Source organism: Rhinolophus sinicus, linkage group LG05, assembly GCF_036562045.2.
Source record: "Rhinolophus sinicus isolate RSC01 linkage group LG05, ASM3656204v1, whole genome shotgun sequence".
Taxonomy (NCBI): domain Eukaryota; kingdom Metazoa; phylum Chordata; class Mammalia; order Chiroptera; family Rhinolophidae; genus Rhinolophus; species Rhinolophus sinicus.
The window spans coordinates 29100426-29116489 of NC_133755.1; positions in this window are offsets into that span (position 1 = coordinate 29100426).

Below are 16064 nucleotides of genomic sequence, written 5' to 3' on the forward strand. Positions count from 1 at the left end.
GTTGATACCACTCCCTCTTCCCAGGAACTAGCTCCAGACTAGCAGCCATTTCAAACTGCAAGACCCAACCAAAATTTCTCACCCCAGGGGTGGGCATGGAGCCCCAGATTTTAGTGTTAGTAGTAATAACTATTAATGGCTACCAATGATCAAATGCAGATTGTGTCTTGTACTAATCTAAGTGATAAAAGTGGTTTTATTTACACTATCTGAAAATATTACAAGTTAGGTATTATTAGCATTCTGTATAATACATGAGGGAGTGAGGCTCAGTAATTTGTCCAAGTCACTCAACTTAGCAGAAGCTCCAGGCCTGGGCCCTGATTGACTGAAGTCCATCAGCATGTTGATTGGTTTAAAGACAGGCACATGATCCAATTTTGGCCAATGAGAAAGCACTAATCACTAGACTTTAAGGGAGGTCCTGGGAAAGGAACTCTTTCTCCCTGAGTGGTGTTGGGTGAGGATGCAAATTCTGACACTGCTAACACCATTTTGCTCTCATCAGAGAAGACCCTGAAGGTGTTGGAGGGAGAGGTAGCAGGGGACCATGTGGGGCCAACCTGTTGGGTATTTGGAACTACAGTTTGAGCTGTTGGATCCAGCTAAGCTAAATGAGTGACTCAATTGTCTCTATTACTGAAACCAATTTGAGTGGGGCTTCTTGGGACTTGCAAATGAAAGAATGGTACATAGCCCCTGTCCAAGAGGAACCAGACCTGTCCAGGGTTCTGGCCCGAAAAGGCAGCCCTGGGATGAATCCACCTGGGAAGCCAGGAGACTGTTGAAAGCATTCATGGCCATTTACTGTGGTCACTACTTGTCCTGCTGGCCACTGTCCCAGCTGCTACCTCAGCTCAGCGTAGCTATGGCCTCTGTGTTACTTAATATTAGGTTTGATTGCAAAAAACAGGCACCCAAAGTGACAGTGGCTTAAACAAGATCAGAGGCTATTTCTTTTGTACATAACATTCTGGAGATGGGGGTCCATGGCTCTCTCCACCAGAATGTTCATGTGTACCTTTACTCTTTACATTGATCAGTTTTGCCAGAGATTCATCTATTTATCAGTCTTTTCAAAGGACCACATTTGATATTGTTCATTCTTGCTATGCCCACTTTCTCTTTCATTAATCTCTTTCTTCATCTTTATTATTTCTTTCCTTCTACTTTATTTGCTTTTACTTTATTGTTTCTGTGGGGACAGAGTCCCAGAGAGCAGTTTCCAGGCTCTCGGCCTCACGTGGAAAGGTGCTGGCTTGGTTATGGGGTGGCCATGAGCTGTTACTGGTTAGCCATTAGCCACTAATACAACTGCCGTGGCTACGCTAGGGGCAAGTTGGGTTGCTTTGTTGGCAGAGACATGGGCTGGGGATTGCAGCTAGCAAGTTGGTTGGTTGGCAGAGAAGTGGACGGCAGATTGCTTCCTGTGTCTCCAACCCAGCCACCTGCGAGAATATAGTGGTATGAACCCCCATCCATGGCTCCGTGGGTGTTCCTTTTTGGCCTCACCATATCCTGCGTTCTTGTGTGGGGAGCGGGAGCTGAGACCCTGCGTTATAGTTTCTCTCCTCCCTAACTTCTTGGACTGGATGCTTAACTCTTCAAATTGTAGTCTTTGCTTCTTTCCTTACATAAACCATAAATGAAAATGCAATTTTCTCTCTAACATCCCTGTGGCTGCATCAAGAAATTTAGAAATGTTATGTTAATTATTGTTAGGTTCTGCATATTTTCTCATTTCCATGATAATTTCTTCTTTAACCCTTGAGTTACTTAGGAATGTGTTTATAAATTTATAAAATAACATTTTAAATGTTATTTTTTGCTATCAATTTCTAATATGTGCATAATACATGGTCAATTTATGTAGATGTTCCAAGGGGAAAGGATGAATTATACAATGACTGAGTGAAGGGTTATATATTTATCCATTACACTAAGCTAGTTAATTTAAATTATTACTAATATTGTCTCCTTGCTCTCTCAGTTGTAGTTTTTTCCTTCAGAAAGCCTCTTGTGGTTCTGCCCCACTGTGGAATGCTGTTTATTTCTCTCCTGTTGTGTTTATCTTCACTCTGCCATTGTTAATATGGATGTCTCCTCTCAAGCATGAGATTCAGTTTTCCTGGAGCACACGGACCCCGGCTTATCCATCAGAGTGTCCTCCACAGAATCAGGTACACAGTCGTCACTGAATTGAATTATTCACACCTTCAATACCTGTTTTCTAGATCTGGCACAGGCCCAGTCCCACAGGGCAACTTCAGCTTTCCCTGTTTCTCCGCTGACTATGGTACCTCCTCCAGTATTTGGGCGCACCTAAGTCTGGACACACTCACTTTGAGATGGGTTATGGCTGGGATCAAGGTTGTCTTCATGTGGAAATTTTGGCTAAACTCCTTTTCCTGCTGTGAAATGCAAGCTTCCCCATGCGCTGCCAACTCAGGCTAACATCTTTGATTGTGGAAAGGGGGTCATTTGAGGTTTGGAATAATGTGGACGTGACTGGGAGGAAGTTGGCCTTTGATTAGTCAACCCTTTCTTCATGGTAGTACAGAAAGACAGTGAGTAACGATGTTCGGAGAGACAGTCAAACAAGAAATTTAAAATCACATTTGAAGTTGGACTATTCACATATAAACAACTGCTTTGCTGGTTACAACTCATTCTTAGCTGGTCCTTGAAGTCGTTCCCCAAGGACCTCTCCTGGTCACACCTGGTTCCCATTACTGTATCTCCTTGAAAGCCGTAAAACTGCCTTTCTTCAAAAGTAGTAAAGCACAATAATTCACTCTGATCTGCCCCTACGTTGTCCAGATCAGCTCGTCTGACAGTTTCATGGGATCAGTTATCCACAGGCCCTCGTGAAGGCACATTCTGTCCAGGCAGAAAACGAATCAATGCCCTGCCAGTTTAAAATGCCAACGAGATTCAGCACATGCCTCCTTGGGCAGATCCATCTGCCCTGCACCCTTGGTTGACAGTCTTGTTTCATGCCCTGTGCCCTGTAGGTAGGCACATTCACCTTGGGTACACATGGAACTGCTGGCCCTTGCCTGGGCCCCTGGAAGGAAGTCTCATCCCCTCGGTGCACTAGAGAGAGCTGGGAGTTGGTGGCATTTGGGGCGAGTGTGTAGCGCTCATAAAGAGAGAGGCTATTTGTTTTCCCTTCCAAAGGAGAGGGGCAGGGAACCCTTTCTCTTCCTTAAAACTAAAGGAAGGGGACACCATGAGACCCGTTCCTAAAGAACCCATTATTCATGTTTCCTGGTTCAAAAATCATTTGCCTATATTTAAATCTCTTCTCGGCAAGTTAAAATAAAATCTTTTGAAGGTGCTTGCGAAATGCTTTTTATATTTTATATTTGGCATAGGAGCATGGAATGTATGGCCTGCCTCTGTGTGACCTGAACAGAGAAGGACTAGAGAGAGCCGGCAGAACTGAGAGGGGGCAGCATCGCTCCCACAATTTGGCCAGGCCAGCATTCCTGAGTTTCCTGTGGGTTGAGTGGCTGCCAGATAAGGTAGCTAGCTAGACTGAGTCCCCTTGCTGTCATTCCCTTCTCCCTTCCCCTTCCTTTCTTCCTCTTATCCCTCCGCCACCAGCAGGCAGCCTGCTGAGACAGAAACACCAGCAGCAAAAGCCCTGAGAGTTGACTACTTTTGGTCTCCGCAGGGCCTTCTGAAGAGCGCAGACATGCATCCCAGGGGCGAGCCAGCCCATGGATGCCTGCCCCACCGAAGGCACCAAAGGTCGTTGGGCTAAACCGAATACTTAGCAAGGCAACCAACCCGCAAAGGACTTCACCCTAAGTTAAAGATGTTTGCCCGTCTTCCTCTCCCTCATCTTTCGGATGATCTGGACGGAGGAGGAGCCAGATGAACACTAACTAGATGGATGAGGAGGAAGTGGGGGAAAGTGTGTGAAGAGCAGATCAGATCCCTTCTCCATCTCAAGGGGCCATGGGCTCTGGCCCCTCCTAAGAAAGGGAGAACAAACAAACAAACAAACAAGCAGAACTGAGTCTTAATTAACAGAACCAGACTGTCCTGGAAACTCAAGGCAATTGAAAAGTGGATTTAATCAAATATAGTTAAGGGAGCCTTTAAACCAATGAGAGAAGGAATTTGTTATAGTATAGATAGTGAAGAGCAAAGAAATGAGACATTTTTGTGTGTGTTTATTTCCTATTAAATTGAAAGTCTCCCACAAACCAGTTATATCTGTGAGTTCTTTAAGGATCAGCATACAGTTCTATAGATTCATAAGCCCTAGACTTGATAACAACTCCACAAAGGTGAAACCACAATGAAGAGTCAAGAACAGCCTAGGGCTAAGCTTTAAAGATAAACAAAGCTTGCAAAGAGAGACTTAATTGTGGGAAAGTGCTTTCTGAATCAGGAAACAGGAATACAGTGAGACAGTTTACAGTGGGAACACAAGCCGGATTGCCATCATTCTAGAAAAAGGCTAAAGAGATGCTGCAGGTGGCCACGGTTATATGTGCCAACCAAAGTGCCAAAGGAGCAGAAACTCCTAAGAGTGAACAAAACAAGTGGGCGCATGCAAAGAAGAGAACAGCACACGAAGAAAAGCAAAGATGCCGGTGTCTGCTTTGCCTCAGCCCTGGCTTCCATTCCTTCCCTCATCTAGCCTTACAAATGTAATGCCTACAAAGCTGTGACTCATGAGGTCCAGTCTCAGTGGTGTTGGTTCCAAAGAACAGAGTTCAGAAGCCAAACGTTATGTCATTATAACTTCAGTTCTTTCCTTGCATTTCTCAATTATGAAAGGGGATACTTCCTATCCCACCCTCCATTTCTTTCTCAGTCCCGCTGACTCCCCAAGACACAATTCTTTCTCTTCGCCCCATAACTCCACTTCAAAGCAACCTCAGAGCTAATCCAGTGCCTCCGATCTCTCTCTCCTTTTCCCCTTCCAACCCTGCTTGTCAAAGTCCCAAAGAACCACTTTGCAGGGCAGGGATGTCTTTTAAGGGTGGGAAGCAGAAGCAAAGAAGTGGGCCAAAGTTTCCTTAGCAGGAAAGGGGAGGGGAAAGGCTTGGAACAATCACTGGTTAATGATTTTATCCCACCAAACAATAAGTATGTAGGTTCTTGCAACCAAACGGCCCCAACGAGGACACTGTGAACCAGAGGGAGTTATTGAATCTTTCTGAGCGGCAGGTTCTTTACGTTGAACTGGGTGTGATGATTCCTGCCCCACATGGAGGCTGTGAGGGTTGAATGGATGACTTGTGAGAAACAGTGTGCCCTAGAGCCCGGCGGCTAACCATCTCTGTGGATCCCTGGGAACACAGGAGTACAGACACCTACAGCTCAGGAGACATGACTCAGAGCCCCCCGGGATCGGGGGTTTCTTGTCAGCCCCTGGATCCACCTCCTCTGGGGCCAGAGCCCTCCTTTCAGCTGTTTTGCGTTCTGTTTGACTCCCTGTTCCTTCCTCAAGACCTGGCCCAGCTGTCTGGGGACTTCTCCTGCTTTCCTCAGGTGCCATCGTTGCATCTGATTTCCTGGCTAGTTTGATTTGATACTCCTTGATTGTAAGCTCATGGTGGCTCAGGCCTTGCCACGGGAGCTGCTGGCGTTCACTTTAGAGGTATTGATCGGGGGCTGGTTGGCAAACATTCCTTCTTGGGCACCCAGGCCAAAGGTTTTCTCTGCTTGGGCCAGTGGCCCAAATCTCTTACATGGGCCCAGGATCTCTGCATTTGCCCATCTCCTTCTGTTGCTCTGACTGGGTCAGGCTTGCTGGGTCCTTTCAGATGGCTGGGCTCTTCCTTCCTGCCCGAGACAGGGGTCCTGAGGCCAGCAGTCCTCCCTCCCCTGGCACTGCCCTGGCACTGCCCAGAAGTATGGCTTTTGGAACCCAAGGTGGAAATCTGGAGGAAGGAAATTAGTTGGTCAGTCACCACTAATTGTGCTGTGACGTGAGGTTCCCAGGATTCGATTTGTAAAGGGCGAACTCAGTGCCTTACATGTAGCAAATGCTCCACCAAAATGTGTCAATAGGTGGCTATTGATCTACTGTTGGTTTATTCATTTATGAGAGTCAAAAGAAGAAAATGCCTGCCGTACTTGCTTCCCTTTGCTTGGTTTATGTGAGGGCCAACACCACCAGCACTCAAGACAAACAGCCGAGGCTCAGTGGCTCTGCAGGTTCTCACCCAGGATGTGGGGCTGCTCTGACGCCTGGCATGGATTCACCTTTTCATCGTGAACAAAGAAGGACTAGTGTCAACAGGATGGGGAGGCCCAAGGAATGGAGAGTGAGAAGCTGTTTAACCCACTTAGCGAGAATCTGCTGCTTAGAAACACAAACAAATAACGAGTGTGCTAATTACTAACGATAACAAGGTTTGACAGTTTTCAACACTTATCAGTCACATCATTTGAATCTCCTGACAGCCTGTGAGATGAGATAAGTGTTTTTCCTGGATTTACAGATTTATGGATGAGGTGACTGTGAGCCAGAGAGTTTAGGGAACTTGTCCAAGTTTACACAACTGAATCCAGATTCAAACCCAGGGCTGAGTGTCACCACCTCCTGAGCCAGCTGCACTTTGCGCCACCTTCTCAGCTTCTCTCAGGTGGCCCTCCCTCGGCCAGCCAGGAAGCTGGTGGTAGTTCAGTGTGTCACTTTCTCCTGTTGGTGGAGAGGTGACCATTCTCAGCACCCACAGGAGAGAGACCCACCCCACGCTGGTCCTGGACAAGCCCTTAGGCCTGGGGATCATTCTGCTGGTGAACTGGGTGATGGGGGTGGGGGGGTGGGATAGGGCAGGGCAGGAGCACCGACCTTGGAGTGGGACAGACATTTACATGCCATGACTTCCGGTGGGTCACCTTCTGTGCCTAGGGCTGCTTTCCTTCAACTGTAAGGGAGGGGTGAAGAGGAGAGAGCATGATAATTCCAGTTCTCACATGCACTGTGAGCTTCTTTCCCCATAAATGTTCTTTTGTTTCTATGGCCACAGAATCTCCTCCAGGCCACCAGGAAGAGGCTGTGTACGGTGAGGGAGGCCTTATGGCTGATGGCAGGTGAGGGAAATGCTAAGTAAGGGGAGTGTGGAGGTTGGAAAGGGAGTCACTTATCAGTGTCTTCCCCAGCCAGAGGCCTCTTGCACACATCTATAGGCTGTGGCAGATTTCCGAGTGTTTCGTATACTTCACCGAGGATAGTTGGCACTCCATTTGTAATTGACAAAGCTGAGGCCCAGCGGTGGAAGGACGGATAGAGGTCCTACCCCATGCCCAGCTTGCTTGGAGCACTCTCGCATGTTGTTTCCCCCTTTTATAGACCTGACAGGTCAGTGCGATTGTCCCATTTGCCACTGAGAAGACTGAGGCTCAGAGACGAGTAATGTGCCCATGGTCACAGCTCCCAGATGGTAGAACTAGGATCGATACCTAGGGAACCAATTACAAAACCTCTGCTCATTCTGCCCCCCATGAGGACAGATCAAGGGCCCTGCTCAAGGCCAGCCTCTTGGACTCCCAGTCCAGTGCTCTTTCCTTGGCTCATGTTCCTCTTGTTTTACTCAGAGCCTTCAGTGGTCACTACGTTAGGAGCCAATGGCTGTGCTTTTGCCTTCTCAGGAACGTCCCATTTCCACTGGGGCTCTGGCTTGGCTTCACGGAGAAACCAGTGAGAGGTCAGTGTCCTAAGAACTGCCACTGGGGCAGCTGAACTCCACGATCTTCACCTGGCCTCTTCCTGTTTGGAAGAAACTGGTCCAGTGTGCAGTCTTGCTTCCCATCTAAGAGCCCTTCCATCACAGGTGCTGTTGGGCTGGACACTGCCTCGTTATTGCACTGTTGCTTACCCCCGTGCAGGATGGGCTCCTGACCCATCACACCTGCCTGGGAGGCCAGGTGTCCCTCTGGACACGGGAGCCCATTCTCCCGGGGCAGAGGCATTGCTTCCTTTAATGGTCATGTGGTTCAGTGCTCTTATTTCTGTGGTCCAGACAGGAAGGGTGGATGTGAGGGTATGAAAGGGTTAACTTCATTTTGGCTGTAATTCCTTTTTGGCATCTGCAAGTCAGCTTAATAGGATCTCAGCTTTCCTATTGCCTCACCAATGAAACAGAAACCAGACCACAAGGGGGTCTGGAGATGGTTAAATGGTGATGCCTCCCACTGGGCTGCAGAGCCTCCTCGGAGACATCACTAAGAAATGACTTCTAGAAATACTACGCTGGGCTCCCCTGTCACCAGCACGAGGGAAGGACCAGGGAACTGGGGGCTCCCCAGAAGGCCTGGCTCCAGGCAGAGGGGAAAGAAGGTGGGTGCAGGGTCCACAGATTTGTGCCAGAATCCTGGCTCTACCATCTTCATGAAATCCAGACTCTCAGCCTGTCAGGTTCCTGCTTCTCAGGATCCAGTGCATAAAAAAGCACCAAGCTTGGCATAGGGTATGCCTAGCTCAATAATTGTCAGCCCTATTGAATTTTTGATCCTTTGCAAGTCCTCTTCTCTTTGCAATTCCTCTCCTCTCCTCCTGAAGCACCTTTCTTTCTGTTCATTTCTTGGACAGCTCCTACTTCAGATCTCAGTCTGAATGTCACTTCCTCCAGGAAGCCCTCCGAAACTGGGCTAGGGGCCTGATGGTGCCCTGAACTTTCCCTTTCAGTCTGTCCCTAGTGGCCCTACCACAATTATGTTTCTCTGGCTTCCCCATGGGGTAGGGGTTGACTGTGTGGCTCTCTCACCTTGAAGCCCTGGCAGCGGCCCATAGAAGGTTTGCACTATTCACAACCTTGGGAAGGAGAGAGGAATAGGTGGGGTGGGGGGCAGGACAGGTTACCAGTTCTCTGACCCACCAAGGTGCCCTCTGGGAACCAGGAGTCAGGGGATTTAGCCAGTCTCAAGTTTGGGACTCTCCTGCCAGAATAGCTTTTCTCTCCACAGTGGTTTTCATTATTTTTCATTCCCAGACTATTTTGGAAGCTGGCTGCCATGGTAACTGAGTCTTTGGAAAGCCCCGGCCTCTTTTCCCCTCCTGCCCCCACCAGCACCTTCCATCTCCATTCCCTCTTAATTGGTTTTTAGTTCCCTGGCTTTCAGGCTGGTCTGTTTATTTTGATTGCAACTCGACAGAACAAATCTTTAATGAACCAGCTTGTGGGGAGAGCCATTAGCAGCCGCCTGCCTCGAGGGAGTGGGGGAGGCAGCCAGCCAGGGCCACAGCCTCAGCTGCCCCAGGAGGAGGCGGTGGCCAGGCTCCGAATAGCAGTGGTGTTTCAATTCCAGTTTTCCTTCAGGTATAGTCTGGAGATGCAGAGGCAGAACTTACCCTCTCCAGGCTGTCTGCAGCCTCAGACAGAAAGACCCCACGGCCATTTTAAACAATCCAGGGGCCTTCAATCCAGGGCCCTGCCCCCATCCTCCCAGTGACCCTGAGGAGTGCACTTTGAGTAACAGCACTTTACAGGTGAGGGGAGTGGGGCTCAGAAAGACTGAGAGACCCAAGTGACCTGGCCAGAAAGCCAGGCTCTCTCTCTTTACCTTGCTCCCACACACCCCCACCCCAGTTTCCCTGGAGTGTCACTCATCCTTAGGCCACATCGGCAGTCTATGGTCCAGCTGAGGCTCTTCCAAGGCCTTAGATTTCTGGAGCAAATGCCTCTTTGCTCTGTGCCTTGGTTTCCTCATCACTAAAATAGAGCCATCTGGGCCTTACACTACTCATAGGGCTGCTTCTTAGACTGGATGAGATCACATGTGCCCAAGATCCTGGCCATCAGGAATAATTGTATATACAGGTGTTGCTATTTTTTGTAGAGTGCAGAACAATCCATGTCATTTCTCTGGCTGTAGCAAGCCTGGGAGAAACCCCGAGACCCCAATCTGCCAGAGCCATTCATTAGAAGCAGAGAGCTATGGCGTATTAGAGTGGAAAGCTGCCTTAGAGATCAAGCCCAGTGGTTTTCAAACTGGTATAAAGAACGCCAGAGTTCTGTGATTGGAACTCGGAGGAACACAGTGGTGGGGAGGGGCTCTGGCCTCCTCCCCATCTCTGAGTGTAACCCAAGGAACTCTGCTTTTATCTGCTCTATGTCATGGGGCCGTGTGGTATTTCTTTAGAAAGGAGGGTTCCCTTTCTGTATTGGTCATGGTTGGCTCTCCAACATATATTCAAACCAGACAGTGATCTCACTTTCCTTTTTGGTGACTGGTTGGCAATAGGCACTTTTGGCCAATGAGAGGTGAAAGGAAGTCTGATAGGGGCTCGTTGGAAAAGTTTCTTGCTCCTAAAAATGAAACCCAGAAATACGGATTTTCTTCTTTCTTGGCTGGCGCTGTGCCTGGTGGTGATGCCTGGTACTGTGGAGCCATCCCATGACCCCGAGGAAAGCCAGAATGAGGATAAAGCTAGTGCATAGAGCAGCATGCCTGATGGCACGGATAAGCCGCTTTGGAGTGCTGCTGTCTCTGGACTGTATCAGATGGTGCATTTCTTTATTGTTTAAGCCAATTTGAATATGCTATTTTTGTTTTTTGGTCTTTGATTTTTTGATGTTCATTTGTTTGCTTTGGTATTTACAGCTGAATTCAAACAAATTGATATACTTTGAAAACTGTTGACCTAAGTCAGTCCCCACATTTCAAAGATGGGGTGACTAAGGCCCAGCAGAGCAGGGAATGACCACGTCAAGGTTATGCCAGTTAGTGGCAGAGGTGGTTCAGAATCCCCGGACTCTTGACTGCTGGCCTAGGACACTTTCCTTGGATTCACAGCTAGAGATCTGGTATCCTGAGGTTACCCTCGCTGCCACTGCCTCTTGGTCCCTGGAGGATCCAGGCAACCCAGGGAAGCCCTACAGGCTGAGAGACTTGGGAGCAAGTGGGCAGCAGAGATTGAGAGCTTCTTAGCTGTCCTTGTGGACAGCTTCTGAAAAGCACAAAACAGGTGCATAACCCATTCCTGTACCAGCTTGTGAGATCATGGAAAGAGGGAGAAACTGAGGCATTCAGGGTTGCCATGTATATCAGTTAGGATGATTACATTTGGCTATTTAAGATAAACCCTAAACAAGTAAGGTGTTATTTTTCTCACAGAATAGGAAACCTGGAGATAGGCAGTCTAGGTGGGTACAGCTGTGCAAAGGCATCGTTAAGCATCAAGACTCCTGCTATCTTCCTGCTCTGCCATTTTTGACTTGTAGCTTCTGTCCTCGTGGTCACAAATGGCTGCGCCACTTCCAAGCATCACATCTGAGTTCCAGGCTGGGAGAAAGGGTTACAGGAAAAAGTTTGTACCAATTGAACCTGTGTCCTTTTATCAAGAAAACAATACCTGTCCAGAAGCCCCATTATAAAAATCTTTATATGTCTCACTGGCCACAAATGAGTTACATGGACCTTCTGAGCTTGACTTGGAGGAGGCAAATATTTTCAACAAGGAATTTTGCTAATTTTGCTGCCCCAGACAAACTCAGGATTGTGTTAGAAAGGAGAGAAGGGGAAATGGATATTGGGAGGCAACCAGCGGTCTACGGCAGGATTTACACAGTCTTACTCAGTGAGGCAACCGGGCCAAGAAGAAAGCCCAGAGGGTGTGACCCCTCTCAGAAAGCTCTGAAGCCGCTCAAACCTCAATCTGCTGCCTTCAGAGTCTCCTCCCTCTTAATCATCTCCTGTCACAGATGCCAAAGTAATCTTCCCATAGCACCAGCTCCATCACATTACTTCCTGGCCTGAAATCTCCCTTTGCCCGTAGGATGCGGTCCAAATTCCTTGGCCTGGTATTTGAGGTCCTTCGACCAGGCTGCAAACCACCTCTCTGGCCCAGTTCATCTCCTATGTTCATCCTCCACTTATGTTCCTTCCCATTTGGGCACTGCCCCTTAACTTGTTCTTATGGGTCATGTCCTGTCTTTTTTGCCTGATAGAATCCCACCACTTTGGGGTCACCTCACTCCCAAAGCTGACTCCGTTGCTCTGGACCTTCCCTGTGGTTCCCTTGTGCTACTCAGATCAAACATTTTTCCCATACCAACCACCCCAGAATGTAAGCTCCCAAGGGGTGAAAATGGGCCCCATATTTATATAGTCAAGTCTTAGACATAAAAGATGCTCAGTAAATATTTGCTTTCCTTCAAAACACCCAGCGCTTCTGGTTTGAGGAACCTCAAACCTGGGGCTCTGGGAGTGCCCTTGGGTTCTTTGTGGATTTCAAAATACAGTGTTGGGCATCTGCTCCCAGGTAAGCTCATAGTGATTTGGAAAGTTGACAGCCTCTGAGTTTATTTGCACCGCTGTAGCCATTTGATAGACAGGGATCCTGTCTGTTTTGTGGGCCAGTGTTTCGCCAACACACGGCATGGAACCTGGCATTCGTAGGCAGGGAACAGGTACCTGTTGCAGATGACGTCAAAAGGCACTTCTGAATAACTCACAATTGGATCCAGTTTACCTGATTCCTTATCCTCTCCTAGGACTTGCCTTGCAGCCTGGGAAAAGCTCTCTCATCTCTCCCAATCCTAATGGGGGGAGTTGAGGAGCCAAACCCCTCCAGCCCCTCAGGAGAGTTCCCCCAAGGCCTCTCTCTCCCTGTAATTGTTCAGTCAGGTTTCCACAGTTGGCACAATAATGTCACCAAGAACACAAGTGCCCTCACATGCTTTCGCTCTCCCATTTTCTGCTGTTTGAAACGTCAGATGCTCATACCCTAGCACGTGGAGAGGCTGGGCAGTCACACAGCTGGTGTGTTCAGCTGTAGTGGAAAGCCAACAGATGGGAAGGAAGGAATTTGGGGTAGACTACAATAGCACGTGCTACCAGTTTGTTTCAAGAATAAGGAATAGGGGTACGGAGAGATAGAGTGACTTGCTCAATGTCCTGCGTTAGGTAAGTGGCAGAGTCTGATTCTCAAGCCCTGTGACTTCCAGCCAGTCACCTGCAGGGGGCCAGACAAAGGTGGGCACTGCAGAGTGTGTGCGAGGCTGAGTAGGGTAGTCAGATACCAGGAACCTTCATTCTAGGGACCAGTGTGTGAGAATTTCGGTCATAGGCCCTCCTTCACCTTTAAAAAAAGACTTCATTGGGTAGAGATGGATGGGGTGAGATAAAAAGGAGGGGATATACGCCTTTATCTTTTTTAAACTTTTATTTGTAAGTATAATATGCATTCAGAATAGTGTACAAATTATGAGAGCTCAACTCATTTTCACAAAGGGAACACCTTAATCTGTGTTTAGCACCCAGATTAAGAAACAGAACGTTCCCGGTACCCCAGAAGCCCTCTTTTTGTCCTCTTCCTGCCTTTGTATCTTCCCAGGCGAGGGTAATGATTATCTTGATCAAAACAGTTTTGGCTATCTTGATACTTCTTGTAAATGAAAGAATGCAGCATATACCCTTGTGTGTGAATTCTTTGTTCAGAATTATGTTTGACTCATCGATACGGTTATGTGAGTTATGGTTTCCCTCTCATTGCAGCACAGTATTCCATTTTGTGAATACTGCAATTTACGTATCCATTTTACTCTTGATGGGTATTTGGAGCAATTTCTCGTTTTTAGCTTCACAAATAGTGCTGCTAGGAGCATTTTGCACATGTACCCAATTCTGTGGGATGTGTATCTGGGGAGGTGGTGTATATTTAGCTTTAACAGGCACTGCTAAACAGTGTCCAAAGTAGCTATACCAGTTTACATTCCCACCATTATGTCAGTCCCAGTTGCTCCATATTCTTGCCAACACTTGGTATTATCAGTGCTTTTAATCTGAGCTGTCCTGTCTGGTGGGTGTGTAACAGTATCTCATCGTGGTTGGGTTTTCATTTGTATTTCCGGCTTGACTCATGAAATCGAAACACCCTTTGATATTATTGGTCACTTCCATGGCTTTATCTTTCAACTTTGAGCGAGGAGGGAGAGAGATGGGAAGAGGTCTTCTGAGTAGGAAAGTGTGAACTCCTGGGTGTCAAGAGGTTTGGGAGGTGCACCTCTGCTACTTGAAGACAAAGTAGAGGGGAGTTTGGTAACAAGGGCTTCCGTGTTGATGGAGTCACACTGACAAGAGAGGCAGTGAGATGCCGAAGCAGGTGAAGCACTAGCTTTGGCTCAGGCACTTACTAGCGGCCACACTTTGGGCAAGTGTCTCCATTGCTACCTCTGTCAAATGGAAAGAAAAATAATGCCAACTTAACAGTGTTGTTGTGAGATTTATGTGAGATGAAATGTGGACAGTGTCTGGCGCAGAGGTACACAGAGATAAATTGTCTACATGCCTGGCCCAGTAAGTGACAGCCAATATTACCCTAGCATGGTTGGGGGGGCACACCAGAGCAAGTGCCCCATCTGTGGTGTGGTAACAACAGCAGAATACCTTGGGACGTGTACAAGACTTCCTTTTTTTGCTTGGAAACTTGCCTCTCATACACCAACTCTCACCTTCAGAAAGTAATCAGTCTAAGTGCTTGTCTTATTCTGATATCCTGTCCTGAGAACTTCTGAGCCCCACACAAAAGAAAAAAAAATACAATGCACTCATTTCTTCTTATAAGAGTTCATTTTAAATGGTCAGTTTCACATTCTCCTTGCTGCACTAAGTCAATAAAAGTCAGTTTTACTTCCATCATAACAGTTTTCTCTAACTGAGCAGGGGCTTTCTCCCGTTTAGATGTTATTCATCTAATCTTGCCTTTGTCTTGTCCTGTTTTGTCATGAACTTTGTTCATAAAAGGAAAATGGTCATAGAATTGTCAACAGATGGATACCAATAAGTCCGTGGCCAAAATCAGGCTCAAGGACCAACAAGCTTAAGGTCTTGCTTGGCGGGTGGTGTGAGGATGAACTTTATCTCACATCACCATCTGAAAATGTTGCAAGTTCTCTTTGTCCTCCATCCTGAGTTTGTGTCCTGGACAGTTGATTTGGGAGACAAAATCTCCCAGACACCCTTTTGCTGAGGACTGCAGTTGGAGATAGCTGCCCTCTGCTTGGGAGCCCAAGACAAGAGACACAGAAGGAACACATTTGACCAACTATTATCAACTTATGTGGGGTCACCTCAGTCCAAGCCACAGTCCTCCTTGAGGCTAGAAGCCCACTCGGTAGGATTCGCATTGGAATCCAAATTGTTGTGCATATTTCACCAACTGGTTTGGAATTACAGTGGTCAGGTTGGGGGAATTTTCCCTATGACCAAATTGGCCCATCTTCATGGTGCCTCAGACTGGAGATGGACGAACTTTCTATAAAGGGCCAGATAGTCAATGTTTTAGGCTCTGTGGGCAATTCCTCAGGTCTCTGTTGCAACTCCTCAACTCTGCCGTTGGGATGTAAAAGCCGTGATAGAAGGGGCGGCCAGATAGCTTAGTTGGTTAGAGCGCGAGCTCTGAACAACAGGGTTGCCGGTTCGATTCCCGCATGGGATGGTGGGTTGCACCCCCTACAACTAAAGATTGAAAACGGCGACTGGACTTGGAACTGAGCTGCACCCTCCACATCAAAGGACATAGATTGAAGGACAACAACTTGGAGTTGACGAGCCCTGGAGAAACACATTGTCCCCCAATATTCCCTCCCCCCCAAAAAACAAGCTGCGATAGACAGCACACAAACAAATGGGCATGACTGTGTTCTAGTAAAACGTTTTTTTTGGGGGGGAAAAAAAAAAAGTCCACGGGCAAGAATAGGCCTTTGGGTTGTAGTTTGCTGAATCCTGTTCAGTGCACACCTTACCTCACCTGCCGACAACATAATCTTGGCAAACCTGTGAAGGTGGGACATGCATGGAAATCAAGACTTCAAGACCCATTTGAAACCTCCAGATGAATGTTATACAAGTATCCCCTGTAATGGAAAATGATATGTTCTGCTGTTTTTGTTTTTGTTTGTTGTTGGCTTTGTTTGTTTGTATGTTTGTTTTCAGGTTTGTTGAAGCCTTTCCTTGTTGAAGAGCTTCAAAACAAGCCATTCAATTTTGTGTGTCCTGCTGGGGGGTCCCAATCCACAGCTCTACTGATGAGTATTTTACTGAGAAGATCATTAAAATGCTCTATGAGATATTACGGCTCACTCAAAATT